Genomic DNA, 16,443 nt, shown 5'->3' with positions numbered 1-16,443 from the left:
AGCCTATGGCACCTGGTATTCCCAGGCGGTCTCCCATCCAGGTACTAACCAGGCCCGACACTGTTTAGCATCCGAGATCAGACGAGATTGGGCGCTTTCAGGGTGATGGGGCCGTAGGTGATCTATTCGGGCACTCTTAACCCTCTTGACAAATGCCAAGATGGTCACCTTGGGAAACAAGTGAAAAAAAAAACAGGTCAATGTCAACAACATAAAAAGAAGAATACGGCACCTGGTATTCCAACGCCATCTCCCATCCAGGTACTAACTAGGCCCAACCCTTCTTAGCCTCAGAAAAGAGAAGAGATAGGGCTCTTTCAGGGTGATGCTGCTGTAAGCGATCTCTTTGGGCACTCTCAACCCTCTTGACAAATGCCAAGATGGTCACCTTGGGAAACAAGCAAAAAAAAGAAAACGAATCAACGCCAACAACATAAAAAGAAGTCTACAATAACTGGTAATCCCAGGTGGTCTCCCATCCAGGTACTAACCAGGCCCGACTCTTCTTAGCCTCCAAGATCAGATGAGATTGGGTGCTTTCAGAGTGATGTGGCCATAGGCAATCTCTTCAGGCACTCTCAACCCTCTTGACAAACACCAAGATGGTCACTTTGGGAAATAAGCGAAAAAAAAACAGGTCAACGCCAACAACATAAAAAGAAGTCTACGACACCTGGTATTCCCAGGCGGTCTCCCATCCAGGTACTAACAAGGCCCGACTCTATTCGCCTCCAACATCAAACGAGATCGGGTGCTTTCAGGGTGATGTGCCCGTAGGCAATCTCTTCAGGCACTTTCAACCCTCTTGACAAATGCCAAGATGGTCACCTTAGGAAACACGCAAAAAAATAAAAATAAGTCGGAAGCTAGAGACAATACGGCCCGAGTCCTCAATTTAATCCATGCGGCGCATGTACAGGGAGGGCCCTTGCTTATGCTGTCAACGGACGCGGAGGAGGCCTTTGACAGGGTGGCCTGGAACTTTATGCAGGCCACCCTGGAACATATAGGTCTTGGCCCCAACATGATGAGCTGGGTAATGTCGCTTTACTCCACGCCATCGGCAGCGGTACGGGTGACCGAGTGGTGCTCGGACTCTTTCCCCATCACTAATGGGACGAGGCAGGGGTGCCCTCTGTCTCCCCTAATTTTTATTCTGACACTGGAACCACTTATGTGTCACGTTCGGAATGACCCGAATATTACTGGCATATCCAAACCCTCGGCACAGCACAAAATTGCGGCGTACGCTGATGATCTAATTTTTTCCATCTCCAATCCACACATTTTGCTTCCCAAAATACTTGCGTCTCTACAGCGACACGGCAGCCTATCAAACTATAAAAACAATTGCGCCAAGTCGGCTGTATTGAATATATCGGTCCCGGATGGTGAGGCCAAGAGGCTCCGCTCCTCTTTTCCATTCTACTGGGCTGAAAAATCTATACGTTAACTGGGCGTTGACATCGCAGCCGATTTAGCGCAATTGTACCTGCTTGATTTTGTCCCTCTCCTGGATAGACTGAAATCTGATTTGGGAAACTGGCATGCTTTAACACTGACCTGGTTCGGGCGCTGTAATGCATTAAAAATGATGGCCCTCCCTCGGATCTTATACATGTTCCAGACATTACCGATCCGGTTACCCCCAATTTTTTTCAGACAACTGCAGGTGCTGCTCCGGGACTTGATTTTGGCGCGCAAACCGCCCAGAGCCCGTTTGCAATTGCTTGCCAGACCAAAGGACAAGGGGGGTCTGGGTCTCCCAGATCTCAGACAATACTACAGAGTGACTCTGCTAGCGAGAGTCGTTGATTGGCATTGTAATGGCCCACACAAGCAGTGGGTGGAGATGGAGATTGAGGATGGATCCATTCCCCTATTGACCTCCCCGTGGCTCCTGTCCTCCCTACCAAAAGACCTCAGAGGTCACCCCGTAGTGGGAGCTACGTTGGCTGTTGTGCGGAGGTTGTTCCGCTGCACACACATTGCTCCCCTGTCATCACCAATGACTCCGGTTATAGGGAATCCAGACTTCCCATCGGGATTTACCAATAGTGATGGCCGAACGGTTCGCCCGGCGGTCGTTTCGCGGCGAATTTCCGACTTTCGCCGTCCGCGGGTTCGAACGCCTTTTTCCGTTGTTCGCCCCGGCGGACTTACGTGTTTAATGTATACAAGAACTTTAACCTTTCGTGACACGTTTATCATGTGTTACAGGACAACCAATTGAGACATGACAGCTCATGGACACTTGGACATTCCCCCTAACCTATAAATACACCCGATCCGGTGGCCATTTTACATTCTTTCTTCTGTCACTGTAGGGAAAGGATCCTGTGTGGAGTAGGGACAGAGAAAACGCTAGCTATTTGGTACACAAAAGTTCTTTTCAGGACTGGTATAGGTGTTAGGTCAGCAGCCTGAGTTTCTTTTGTCAGTTTAGATAAAGGGACAGAGCGCTGTATGCTGCTATTTTAGGGACAGCTCAGCCAGATTAGTCTTTCTTCATCATCATCATCATCATCATCATTAGCTGTTACTATCAGGTCCACAAAAGAGCTGTTCCAGCTAATCGTTCCAGCCTACTCTTTTTTGCCAATTTGTATAGGGACAGGCAGGAAGCAGTGTGTCAGGCAGTGAGGATAATTTTAAAGACTTGCTGTTACTATTAGTTCCACAAAGGTTCTTTTCAGGACTGGTATCAGTGGTACGGTAATAGGCTTGTACACGTATAATATTCTTTCTTCCAAATATAGAAAGAATATTATACTTGACTGCTGCCCTTCTGCTGCAGTCTGCTAATCATTCACAACTCACTTGTTCCACAAAAGTTCTTATAAGGACTGGTAACTTGGTCTGTCTAGGGTGCTACGGTACATAGGCTTGGGTGCGGTACAGTCTGCTGTTCTGTAAGGACCGCTATCGGTCCACAATAGATAGGGTTGCCGTGCACTACTGCTGACCGCTGCCCTATACTGCAGCAGTCCTTCAGCGGTATAGGGACTGACGCACAGTCTGCTAAACACTAATACACAACCTGCTTGGTCCACAAAAGTTCTTATAAGGACTGGTAACTTGGTATAGGGTGCTACGGTACATAGGCCTGAGTGCGTTACAGTCTGCTGTTCTGTAAGGACCGCTATCGGTCCACAATACATAGGGTTGACGTGCACTACTGCTGACCGCTGCCCTATACTGCAGCAGTCCTTCAGCGGTATAGGGACTGACGCACAGTCTGCTAAACACTAACACACAACCTGCTTGGTCCACAAAAGTTCTTATAAGGACTGGTAACTTGGTATAGGGTGCTACGGTACATAGGCCTGAGTGCGTTACAGTCTGCTGTTCTGTAAGGACCGCTATCGGTCCACAATACATAGGGTTGCCGTGCACTACTGCTGACCGCTGCCCTATACTGCAGCAGTCCTTCATTGGTATAGGGACTGACGTACAGTCTGCTAATCACTAACACACAACCTGCTTGGTCCACAAAAGTTCTTATAAGGACTGGTAACTTGGTATAGGGTGCTACGGTACATAGGCCTGAGTGCGTTACAGTCTGCTGTTCTGTAAGGACCGCTATCGGTCCACAATACATAGGGTTGCCGTGCACTACTGCTGACCGCTGCCCTATACTGCAGCAGTCCTTCAGCGGTATAGGGACTGACGCACAGTCTGCTAAACACTAACACACAACCTGCTTGGTCCACAAAAGTTCTTATAAGGACTGGTAACTTGGTATAGGGTGCTACGGTACATAGGCCTGAGTGCGTTACAGTCTGCTGTTCTGTAAGGACCGCTATCGGTCCACAATACATAGGGTTGCCGTGCACTACTGCTGACCGCTGCCCTATACTGCAGCAGTCCTTCATTGGTATAGGGACTGACGTACAGTCTGCTAATCACTAACACACAACCTGCTTGGTCCACAAAAGTTCTTATAAGGACTGGTAACTTGGTATAGGGTGCTACGGTACATAGGCCTGAGTGCGTTACAGTCTGCTGTTCTGTAAGGACCGCTATCGGTCCACAATACATAGGGTTGCCGTGCACTACTGCTGACCGCTGCCCTATACTGCAGCAGTCCTTCATTGGTATAGGGACTGACGTACAGTCTGCTAATCACTAACACACAACCTGCTTGGTCCACAAAAGTTCTTATAAGGACTGGTAACTTGGTATAGGGTGCTACGGTACATAGGCCTGAGTGCGTTACAGTCTGCTGTTCTGTAAGGACCGCTATCGGTCCACAATACATAGGGTTGCCGTGCACTACTGCTGACCGCTGCCCTATACTGCAGCAGTCCTTCATTGGTATAGGGACTGACGTACAGTCTGCTAATCACTAACACACAACCTGCTTGGTCCACAAAAGTTCTTATAAGGACTGGTAACTTGGTATAGGGTGCTACGGTACATAGGCCTGAGTGCGTTACAGTCTGCTGTTCTGTAAGGACCGCTATCGGTCCACAATACATAGGGTTGCCGTGCACTACTGCTGACCGCTGCCCTATACTGCAGCAGTCCTTCAGCGGTATAGGGACTGACGCACAGTCTGCTAAACACTAACACACAACCTGCTTGGTCCACAAAAGTTCTTATAAGGACTGGTAACTTGGTATAGGGTGCTACGGTACATAGGCCTGAGTGCAGTACAGTCTGCTGTTCTGTAAGGACCGCTATCGGTCCACAATACATAGGGTTGCCGTGCACTACTGCTGACCGCTGCCCTATACTGCAGCAGTCCTTCAGCGGTATAGGGACTGACGCACAGTCTGCTAAACACTAACACACAACCTGCTTGGTCCACAAAAGTTCTTATAAGGACTGGTAACTTGGTATAGGGTGCTACGGTACATAGGCCTGAGTGCGTTACAGTCTGCTGTTCTGTAAGGACCGCTATCGGTCCACAATACATAGGGTTGCCGTGCACTACTGCTGACCGCTGCCCTATACTGCAGCAGTCCTTCATTGGTATAGGGACTGACGTACAGTCTGCTAATCACTAACACACAACCTGCTTGGTCCACAAAAGTTCTTATAAGGACTGGTAACTTGGTATAGGGTGCTACGGTACATAGGCCTGAGTGCGTTACAGTCTGCTGTTCTGTAAGGACCGCTATCGGTCCACAATACATAGGGTTGCCGTGCACTACTGCTGACCGCTGCCCTATACTGCAGCAGTCCTTCATTGGTATAGGGACTGACGTACAGTCTGCTAATCACTAACACACAACCTGCTTGGTCCACAAAAGTTCTTATAAGGACTGGTAACTTGGTATAGGGTGCTACGGTACATAGGCCTGAGTGCGTTACAGTCTGCTGTTCTGTAAGGACCGCTATCGGTCCACAATACATAGGGTTGCCGTGCACTACTGCTGACCGCTGCCCTATACTGCAGCAGTCCTTCAGCGGTATAGGGACTGACGCACAGTCTGCTAAACACTAACACACAACCTGCTTGGTCCACAAAAGTTCTTATAAGGACTGGTAACTTGGTATAGGGTGCTACGGTACATAGGCCTGAGTGCAGTACAGTCTGCTGTTCTGTAAGGACCGCTATCGGTCCACAATACATAGGGTTGCCGTGCACTACTGCTGACCGCTGCCCTATACTGCAGCAGTCCTTCATTGGTATAGGGACTGACGTACAGTCTGCTAATCACTAACACACAACCTGCTTGGTCCACAAAAGTTCTTATAAGGACTGGTAACTTGGTATAGGGTGCTACGGTACATAGGCCTGAGTGCGTTACAGTCTGCTGTTCTGTAAGGACCGCTATCGGTCCACAATACATAGGGTTGCCGTGCACTACTGCTGACCGCTGCCCTATACTGCAGCAGTCCTTCATTGGTATAGGGACTGACGTACAGTCTGCTAATCACTAACACACAACCTGCTTGGTCCACAAAAGTTCTTATAAGGACTGGTAACTTGGTATAGGGTGCTACGGTACATAGGCCTGAGTGCGTTACAGTCTGCTGTTCTGTAAGGACCGCTATCGGTCCACAATACATAGGGTTGCCGTGCACTACTGCTGACCGCTGCCCTATACTGCAGCAGTCCTTCAGCGGTATAGGGACTGACGCACAGTCTGCTAAACACTAACACACAACCTGCTTGGTCCACAAAAGTTCTTATAAGGACTGGTAACTTGGTATAGGGTGCTACGGTACATAGGCCTGAGTGCAGTACAGTCTGCTGTTCTGTAAGGACCGCTATCGGTCCACAATACATAGGGTTGCCGTGCACTACTGCTGACCGCTGCCCTATACTGCAGCAGTCCTTCATTGGTATAGGGACTGACGTACAGTCTGCTAATCACTAACACACAACCTGCTTGGTCCACAAAAGTTCTTATAAGGACTGGTAACTTGGTATAGGGTGCTACGGTACATAGGCCTGAGTGCGTTACAGTCTGCTGTTCTGTAAGGACCGCTATCGGTCCACAATACATAGGGTTGCCGTGCACTACTGCTGACCGCTGCCCTATACTGCAGCAGTCCTTCATTGGTATAGGGACTGACGTACAGTCTGCTAATCACTAACACACAACCTGCTTGGTCCACAAAAGTTTTTATAAGGACTGGTAACTTGGTATAGGGTGCTACGGTACATAGGCCTGAGTGCAGTACAGTCTGCTGTTCTGTAAGGACCGCTATCGGTCCACAATACATAGGGTTGACGTGCACTACTGCTGACCGCTGCCCTATACTGCAGCAGTCCTTCATTGGTATAGGGACTGACGTACAGTCTGCTAATCACTAACACACAACCTGCTTGGTCCACAAAAGTTCTTATAAGGACTGGTAACTTGGTATAGGGTGCTACGGTACATAGGCCTGAGTGCAGTACAGTCTGCTGTTCTGTAAGGACCGCTATCGGTCCACAATACATAGGGTTGCCGTGCACTACTGCTGACCGCTGCCCTATACTGCAGCAGTCCTTCATTGGTATAGGGACTGACGTACAGTCTGCTAATCACTAACACACAACCTGCTTGGTCCACAAAAGTTTTTATAAGGACTGGTAACTTGGTATAGGGTGCTACGGTACATAGGCCTGAGTGCAGTACAGTCTGCTGTTCTGTAAGGACCGCTATCGGTCCACAATACATAGGGTTGACGTGCACTACTGCTGACCGCTGCCCTATACTGCAGCAGTCCTTCATTGGTATAGGGACTGACGTACAGTCTGCTAATCACTAACACACAACCTGCTTGGTCCACAAAAGTTCTTATAAGGACTGGTAACTTGGTATAGGGTGCTACGGTACATAGGCCTGAGTGCAGTACAGTCTGCTGTTCTGTAAGGACCGCTATCGGTCCACAATACATAGGGTTGCCGTGCACTACTGCTGACCGCTGCCCTATACTGCAGCAGTCCTTCATTGGTATAGGGACTGACGTACAGTCTGCTAATCACTAACACACAACCTGCTTGGTCCACAAAAGTTTTTATAAGGACTGGTAACTTGGTATAGGGTGCTACGGTACATAGGCCTGAGTGCAGTACAGTCTGCTGTTCTGTAAGGACCGCTATCGGTCCACAATACATAGGGTTGACGTGCACTACTGCTGACCGCTGCCCTATACTGCAGCAGTCCTTCAGCGGTATAGGGACTAAGAGTTTTGTCACAGGGTGATTTAAAAAATGACAGGCAGAGGAAGAGGCAGGCCCTTCCGCAGGGGTGGTAGGGGTAGGGCAGGAGCAACAGCCTTGAGCCAAAGTGGGAAGTTGCAGAAGGTGCGTTCAATTACTTTAAAGGACGCACCAGACTTGGTTGAGTGGCTCACTCAGCCTTATTCTTCTGCACCCTCCTCATCCTCTCGATCTGCACCCTCTTCTTCACTCTCTGCTATGTGCACCCCCAAAGACACTACCACCAACAACACCACCACCACCACATACCTTCCGCTTGAGTGCAAATGGGGGCCTTCATGCTCCAGTGTTTTAATAGGGACCCCCGTATAAAAAGCATGAGGGTCAAGGACCAGTACTGGGTGGCAACGTACTTAGATCCCCGGTACAAACACAAAATGGCGGAAATGTTACCGCCGTCGCAGAGGGCTGTCAGAATGCAGCACTTCCAGGCCTTGCTTCGAGAAATGCTGCATTCTGCTTTTGCGTGCGCTGGCAGAGGAGCAATTCCCACTCCCAGAGAAGGATTTGCGGGTACCAATCCAACAGCGCCTGCAAGAAGAGGCCGGTTTGAAGATGTGTTGGTGACTTCGGATATGAGGTCATTCTTTCAGCCGACCCATCGACAGGTGTCATCCGGATCCAGCATCAGGGAACGCCTAGACCGTCAGGTGTCCGACTACATTGGGTTAACGGCCGATGTGGACGCTCTGAGGAGTGATGAACCCCTAGACTACTGGGTGGGCAGGCTTGACCTCTGGCCAGAGCTTGCCCAATTTGCAATCGAACTGTTGGCTTGCCCCTCATCCAGTGTCCTGTCCGAAAGGACGTTCAGCGCAGCAGGGGGGATTGTGACCGATAAGCGTACTCGCCTAGCTCACGACAGTGTTAACTACCTCACATTTCTAAAAATGAATGAGGCATGGATCTCGGAGGAATTCAACACATGTGATCAGTAGACCATGTATATGTCTATAAACAATTTTTGGAATCAAGCACACAGACCTTCTTAATTCATTTGGCTCACTTCCCTGACCCAAAAAAGCACACCGTACTATATGCCCCTACCCTCCTCTTTGAAGAGGTTGAGCGGTGTCATATTTCTACTGGGGCTGCTTATTATGAGGGGTTCCCACCATCCCTGTGCTGTGCTGACTTCCTCCTGGGTGTTCTTATTATGAGGGGCTCCCACCATCCCTGTGCTGTGCTGACTTCCTCCTGGGGGTTCTTATTATGAGGGGCTCCCACCATCCCTGTGCTGTGCTGACTTCCTCCTGGGGGTTCTTATTATGAGGGGATCACACCATCCCTGTGCTGTGCTGACTTCCTCCTGGGGCTGCTTACGGTGCTGCTGTCAGCGCTGTATGTCACGGAGCTGCTGTCAGCGCTGTATGTCACGGAGCTGCTGTCAGCGCTGTATGTCACGGAGCTGCTGTCAGCGCTGTATGTCACGGAGCTGCTGTCAGCGCTGTATGTCACGGAGCTGCTGTCAGCGCTGTATGTCACGGAGCTGCTGTCAGCGCTGTATGTCACGGAGCTGCTGTCAGCGCTGTATGTCACGGAGCTGCTGTCAGCGCTGTATGTCACGGTGCTGCTGTCAGCGCTGTATGTCACGGAGCTGCTGTCAGCGCTGTATGTCACGGAGCTGCTGTCAGTGCTGTATGTCACGGAGCTGCTGTCAGCGCTGTATGTCACGGAGCTGCTGTCAGCGCTGTATGTCACGGAGCTGCTGTCAGCGCTGTATGTCACGGTGCTGCTGTCAGCGCTGTATGTCACGGAGCTGCTGTCAGCGCTGTATGTCACGGAGCTGCTGTCAGTGCTGTATGTCACGGAGCTGCTGTCAGCGCTGTATGTCACGGAGCTGCTGTCAGCGCTGTATGTCACGGAGCTGCTGTCAGCGCTGTATGTCACGGTGCTGCTGTCAGCGCTGTATGTCACGGAGCTGCTGTCAGCGCTGTATGTCACGGAGCTGCTGTCAGCGCTGTATGTCACGGAGCTGCTGTCAGCGCTGTATGTCACGGAGCTGCTGTCAGCGCTGTATGTCACGGAGCTGCTGTCAGCGCTGTATGTCACGGTGCTGATGTCAGTGCTCTGTATTACGGTGCTGCTGTCAGTGCTCTGTATCTCCTGCACCCTCTTGTTTGCCTACCCTGGTCCCTGACCTTCCCTCTCCTCCATTGCCTTCATTAGCTCCATAGTCCTGAATTGTCAGAACAATTTCCCAAATAAAAAAAAAATGCTTGTAGTTATCGATCCCAAATTCACCTCATACATGTATTATGCTATTGTCCAGGTGGTGGGACTACGTGCTACCCCCTAATAATTACCCCGTGGCCGCAAATTCGACCTAAAGGTTTGCGAAATTCGCCTCCCATTGAAGTCAATGGAGCCCGCGGCGAACGGTCGTTTTCGCGAACGTTTGTGCCCGTTCGCGTTTCGCGTTCGCGAAACGTCCCGTCGGAAGTTCGTCCATCACTATTTACCAACAAGAAACTGCGACAGTTGACAGTGGTGGGGAAACAGCGTCTGGGAGAGGTGTGGCCCATGGGAAGGCTCCCGACCACGCAAATTGTCGCCGAGCTTTCTGACCCTCCGCTTGACTTGTTTAGTGCTTATCAACTTCGTCACTTTCTTCTGGCCATACAAAGGGCCCCCTACACTCCTAGAGACCTGACACCCTATAAATCCATCTGTCACAAAAGGGAACCTGTGCGACACACCCTCTCCCTTCTGTACAATCTATTGAGTAGTCAGGAGGAGGAGTCGACCCCCACCATTTATCCACAAATGGGAGAGGGACTTAGGCATCACATTTACCCCACAACAGATAGGGAAGATCCTGACCTTAGTACATAAAGCTTCCATCGCAAACCAATATCAAGATACAAGATAGTCTCACGCTGGTATAGAGTCCCATACCTTCTGAATAAAATGGATAGATCGATCCCGGATGTTTGTTGGAGGTGAAATTCAGATATGGGGACCATGGGACACCTTTTCTGGGCATGCCCGACCTTGAGGAACTTTTGGGTTCCCAGTAGCGTGCCTTCTACACTTGACCGAACAGCCTGTTCGAAAATACAAAAAAAACCCTCACGATGCAACTCCTGAATGCCGCCCGGGCCTGCATTCCCGCACTGTGGAGGCAGCCTCAGCCCCCATCCAAGGTGCTGTGGTATTCCAAAGTCAATCATATTCTCCGGATGGAAGAATTGACCGCCACCCTTCACAACACTGAAGAGGCATTTAGTGTTACATGAAGGCCCTGGAGGTATTTTACTGGTACTCGAGACTACATTCGGGAGGTGAGCAGTGCCTCCGTCCCAGAAAACGACTGAACATCTAACGTTTACCTACGTAGGCCATGTCTGCCCTGGGTGGCATTCCCCCCCTCCCTTTTTGTCTTTATTTTTCTTTTTTTCCCCGCCGCCATCCCCCCACCTCCTCTCTCTCCGTCTTTGCACTCTCTTCTTCCCCCGTCCTCCCTTTTAACTATGCCTTGTCTCCTTACTAGCCTTCAGGACCCAGAAGAACCCCAGGGTTCTGGACATGACCGGCTCATATTTTACTCTGGTTCACGTAGGTCATGATAAGCTGGCTCGCTGTGGTCCCAGTTGTTCTCCATGATTACATTTGTCCGAACGGAGCTGCACTAGTTATACTGTACTACATGTCGGAGGTGGGGTTTCTCTATTTTCTGCATGAAACTGTAGGACTCCCCTCTGAGAACCCAGAGTTATTTGGCTGCCTATTTTTTGTTAGCATGTAATTGTGACCCTGGGTCATGCTGTATGGTTGACTGTTATATTTATGTTGTTCTACTTAATAAAAGAATAATAAAAATAAAAAAAATAAGTCAATGCCAACAGCTTAAAACTAAAGCCTATGGCATTGAGAAATCCCAGGCGGTCTCCCATACAGGTACTAACCATGTCCCAACCCTGCTTAGCCTCTGAGATCAAATGCACGCTCAACCCTCTTGACAAACGCCAAGATGGTCACCTTGGGAAACAAACAAAAAAAACAAGTCAACGCCAACAACATAAAAAGAAGCCTGCGGCATCTGGAAAACCCAGGCGGTCTCCCATCCAGGTACAAACCAGGCCCAACCCTGCTTAGCCTCTGAGACCAAACGAGATTGGGCGATTTCAGGGTGTTGTGCCCGTAGGCAATTTCTTTGTGCACTCTCAACCCTCTTGACAAATGCCAAGATGGTCACCTTGGGAAACAAGGGAAAAAAACCAGGTCAAAGCCAACAACAAAAAAAGAAGCCTATGGCACCTGGTATTTCCAGGCGGTCTCCCATCCAGGTACTAACCAGGCCCGACACTGTTTAGCCTCTGAGATCAGATGAGATTGGGCGCTTTCAGGGTGATGGGGCCGTAGGTGATCTCTTTGGGCACTCTCAACCCTCTTGTTAAGCGCCAAGATGGTCACCTTGGGAAACAAGCGAAAATAAACAGGTAAACGCCAACAACATAAAAAGAAGCCTACGGCACCTGGTATTCACAGATGGTCTCCCATACAGGTATTAACCAGGCCGTACACTGCTAGGCCTCTGAGATCAATGAGATTGTGCGCTTTCAGGGTGATGTGGCCATATGTGTTCTATTTAGACACTCTCAACCCTCTTGACAAATACCAAGATGGTTATCTTGGGAAACAAGTGAAAAAAAAAAGTTCAACGCCAACAACATAGACCCTGCCGGTCTCCCATCTGACCCAGACCCTGCTTAGCCTCTGAGATTGGGCGCTTTCAGGGTGATGTGACCTCAGGCGAACGCTTTGGGACATACTCAAAACTCTTGACTGATGCTGAAATGGTCACCTTGGGAAACAAGCGAAAGAAAAACAGGTCAAAGCCATTAATATAAAAAGATTCCTACGGCACCTTTAATTAGGTACTATCCAGGCCGGACCCTGCTTAGCCTCTGAGATCAGATGAGATCGGGCGCTTTCAGGGGGATGTGGAAATAGGAGATTTCTTTGGACTCTCTCAGCCCTCTTGACAAATGCCAAGATGATCACCTTGGGAAACAAGCGGAAAAAATAAACCATGTCAACGCCAACAACATAAAAAGAATCCTACGGCACCTGGTATTCCCAGTTGGTCTCCCATCCAGTTACTAATCAGGCCCGACAATGCTTAGCCTCCGAGATCAGACAAGATCAGGCACTTTCAAGGTGATGGGGCCATAGGCGATCTCTTCGGGCACCCTCAACCATCTTGATAAACGCCAACATGGTCATCTTGGGAAAAAAGCGAAAAAAACCAAGTCATTGCCAACATTGGAGGCTAAGCAGGGTTGAGCAATCAGTTTCCTTGCCTGAAATAGGCATCTCAGAACTGCCATCTGGCTACTTCCCGGGTTTCCAACTCCTTCAACTAATCCCAGGAGACAATACTTCGCCTCCATCCTGGTGGAGGTTCCAACCACCCGATCAATGGTTCCTGTCACCTCTGTCCAGTAGCGGATCAACTTCGGGCATCTCCAAAACATGTGCATCATGTCTCCCCCCATGTTCCCGCACCGGGGGCAACTTGCGTCCGGCCGTTCGGCCAAACTGAAAAAGTTTACGAGGAGCATAATAGGTTCTATATAATAAGAACAGATGTGACATCCTCTGTGAGGAGAGCCACAATTCACCACAGGCAGGATTCCTGTGGCCAATTATAGCTCAGGGGGGTTTAGTACACACCCCACACTATATAAGGCCGCCAGCACGGCGGCCTTGTATAGTGTGTTGCGGTGGTCAGGGAAAGAGGACGATAGGCAGGGACAGTGTCTTTACTGCTTGGGAACCTAGCACTGTTACAGTGGGTGTTATGTGCCTCCTGCACAGTACACACCTGAAGCTACCCTTTATTACTGGTGTTAAATTTCTGCAATATATGCATCTGCAGTGCAGAAGTTAGAGTCGGTGTTGTGTGCCTCCTGCACAGTATACACCTTATTGCTGGTGTTCTGTTTCTGTAATACAGGAACCTAGTACTGTTACAGTGCTAGGGTGTACAGAGAAGCTGGTATATATAGAAGACTACAGCATACAGAAGAAAGGCTAGTGAATACAGAATACAGGTTTCGTGTATGTAGATAGGCTTGAGTATACAGAGATGCTAGAGTAAACAGTGAGGCTGGGGTACACAGAGAGGCTAGTTTAAAGACAAATGCAAAGATGTTAGTGTATATAGAGAGGTTAGTGTATAGAGAGAGTCGAGTGTATACAGAAAGGACAGTGCATATAGAGAAGCTAGTGTATACAGAAAGGGTATACATGAAAGCTGACATTCTATACAGAAGACTGGGTAGTGTATACAGAGAGTCTAGTGGGTACATAAGACAGGCTGGTGTATTCTAGCTAGTTTTTACAGTCTAGTGTATACAGAAGACAGGCTGTGGTATACAGAGAGTTTAGTGTATTCAGAGAGTCTAGTGTATACAGTCGGCGAGTGTATACATAAGACTGGCTAGTTTACACAGTGTTTACAGAGATGCAAGAGTGTACAGAGAAGCTGGTATATATAGAAGACTACAGCATACAGAAGAAAGGCTAGTTAATACACAATACAGAAGACTCGTGTATGTAGATAGGCTTGAGTATACAGAGATGCTAGAGTAAACAGTGAGGCTGGGGTACACAGAGAGGCTAATTTAAAGAGAGGCTAGTATATACAAAGATGTTAGTGTATATAGAGAGGTTAATGTATAGAGAGGGTCGAGAGTATACAGAAAGGACAGTGCATATAGAGAAACTAGTGTATACAGAAGACAGGCTTGGGTATACATCAAAGCTGACAGTGTATACAGAAGACTGAGTAGTGCATACAGAGAGTCTATTGGGTAAAGAAGACAGGCTGGTGTATTCTAGCTAGTTTTTACAGTCTAATGTATAAAGAAGACAGGCTGTGGTATACTGAGGGTTTAGTGTATTCAGAGAGTCTAGTGTACAGAGATGCAAGGGTGTACAGAGAAGCGAGAAGCTAGTATATATAAGGCTAGTGAATACAGGCTAGTGAATACAGAATACAGACTCGTGTAAGCAGATAGGCTTGAGTATACAGAGATGCTAGAGTAAACAATGAGGCTGGGGTACACAGAGAGGCTAATTTAAAGAGAGGCTAGTATATACAAAGATGTTAGTGTATATAGAGAGGTTAGTGTATAGAGAGAGTCGAGTGTATACAGATAGGACAGTGGATATAGAGAGACTAGTGTATACAGAAGACAGGCTTGGGTATACATGCAAGCTGACAGTGTATACAGAAGACTGGGTAGTGTATACAGAGATTCTAGTGGGTACAGAAGACAGGCTGGTGTATTCTAGCTAGTGTTTACAGTCTAGTGTATACAGAAGACAGGCTGTGGTATACAGAGGGTTTAGTGTATTACAGAGATGCAAGGGTGTACAGAGAAGCTAGTATATATAAAAGACTACAGCATACAGAAGAAAGGCTAGTGAATACAGAATAAAGGCTGGCTTCTACGGAGAGGCTACCACTACGGAGATGCAGAACACTATATATAGAGAGAGGGTATATAGAGAGGCTAGATTATACAGAGAGGCTAGTGCATAGAGTGAAGCTATTGTATATAGAAGCCTGGTTAGTGTATACAGAGAAGCTAGTGTGTACAGAAGAAAGGCTAGACAGGCTATAAAGAGAGACAAGTTTTTACAGAAGACAGTTTGGGGTATACAGAGATGCTAGTTTATACAGAGAGACTAATGTATACAGAAGACAGGCTAGGGCATACAGAAGACAGAAGACGGGCTAGTGTATTCAGAACATAGGCTAGTGTATATCGAAGACAGGCTATTGTATGCAGAAGACCGGCTAGTGTAAACATGCTGGTGTATATAGAGAGGCTAGTGAATTTAGAGGGTAGGCTAAGTGATAACAGAAGACAATCTGGGCTATACAGAGACATCTCATCATTTCATCTAGCTCACATCTCTAATGGAGTTTGTCTCATTGCCAGGTTATGCCTTTTCATTCTTATGCTAAATATAGATCACTACACGATTTTAATCATCCACATCAAGCATGCAATAAAACTATCATACATCAAAATAAACCATGTACTCTTTTTCTCTATTTTGCATATTTGTACCGGAACTGTGAGTATGTGACAGTCCTGACACACCATCCTGACTTATTTTTCTTTATTTCTTATTAGAAATGGAGAGTACTATCTCAAAATCCGCTTAAATCTATTCACTTCCATGAGTTCTACCGCTAATTGTACCTTAATGCAAAATGTTCACAAAACCATCCATTTGCTACCAGACATGCTGCACATACTAAGAGTAATGTAACTATCGCTCTCTAACGATGTAAACAGTTTTATTGCTTTTCTGACATTGACCGAGTATCTCTGACATTAACTGAGTATCTCTCTGCACTATGATCTTAATAATAATAATAATAATAATAATAATAGGATTGTGTAATGCAAAGATCAACTAGTCTAATATAAGCTTTCTCATTGGTACCGGCATATCCTTTAAATTTAGACTAACGCAACTATTTCTCGGCCATTTTCAAGCTAAGCTTTCAATCTCTTACCTTTGAACTGCGATACTTCCTCCCTACAATATTAAGCCATTTAAATGTCCTATTGGTCGCCTATATTATACAACTCTCTGAAAAGCCTATATGTAGAGAATAAAACTAGTCTTACATCTTAATAAAACAGTTTTATTACTCAACCAGTATCAGCTGTCATGTACTGTATTACTTCTTTTTCTCCACCTTATCTGTCACAGTTAGAACACAGTGACAAAACATTTCTTTTTAC

At 47.7% G+C, this 16,443-nt stretch overlaps 4 pseudogenes; all 4 read right to left on the bottom strand.

Moving 5' to 3' along the window:
* LOC143947187 (5S ribosomal RNA) lies at positions 1 to 119 on the bottom strand (annotated as a pseudogene).
* A 323-nt stretch (positions 120 to 442) lies between these two features.
* LOC143948346 (5S ribosomal RNA) lies at positions 443 to 561 on the bottom strand (annotated as a pseudogene).
* Positions 562 to 11,914: 11,353 nt separating this feature from the next.
* LOC143948879 (5S ribosomal RNA) lies at positions 11,915 to 12,033 on the bottom strand (annotated as a pseudogene).
* Positions 12,034 to 12,727: 694 nt separating this feature from the next.
* On the bottom strand, positions 12,728 to 12,846 carry LOC143949526 (5S ribosomal RNA; annotated as a pseudogene).
* Between the last annotated feature and the right edge of the window lie 3,597 nt (positions 12,847 to 16,443).

This window comes from Lithobates pipiens, unplaced genomic scaffold (assembly GCF_037356315.1).
Source record: "Lithobates pipiens isolate NorthernLeopardFrog02 unplaced genomic scaffold, aLitPip1_a1.2 Scaffold_30, whole genome shotgun sequence".
NCBI classification, from domain to species: Eukaryota; Metazoa; Chordata; class Amphibia; order Anura; family Ranidae; genus Lithobates; species Lithobates pipiens.
This window is presented reverse-complemented; position numbering and strand designations above follow the sequence as displayed.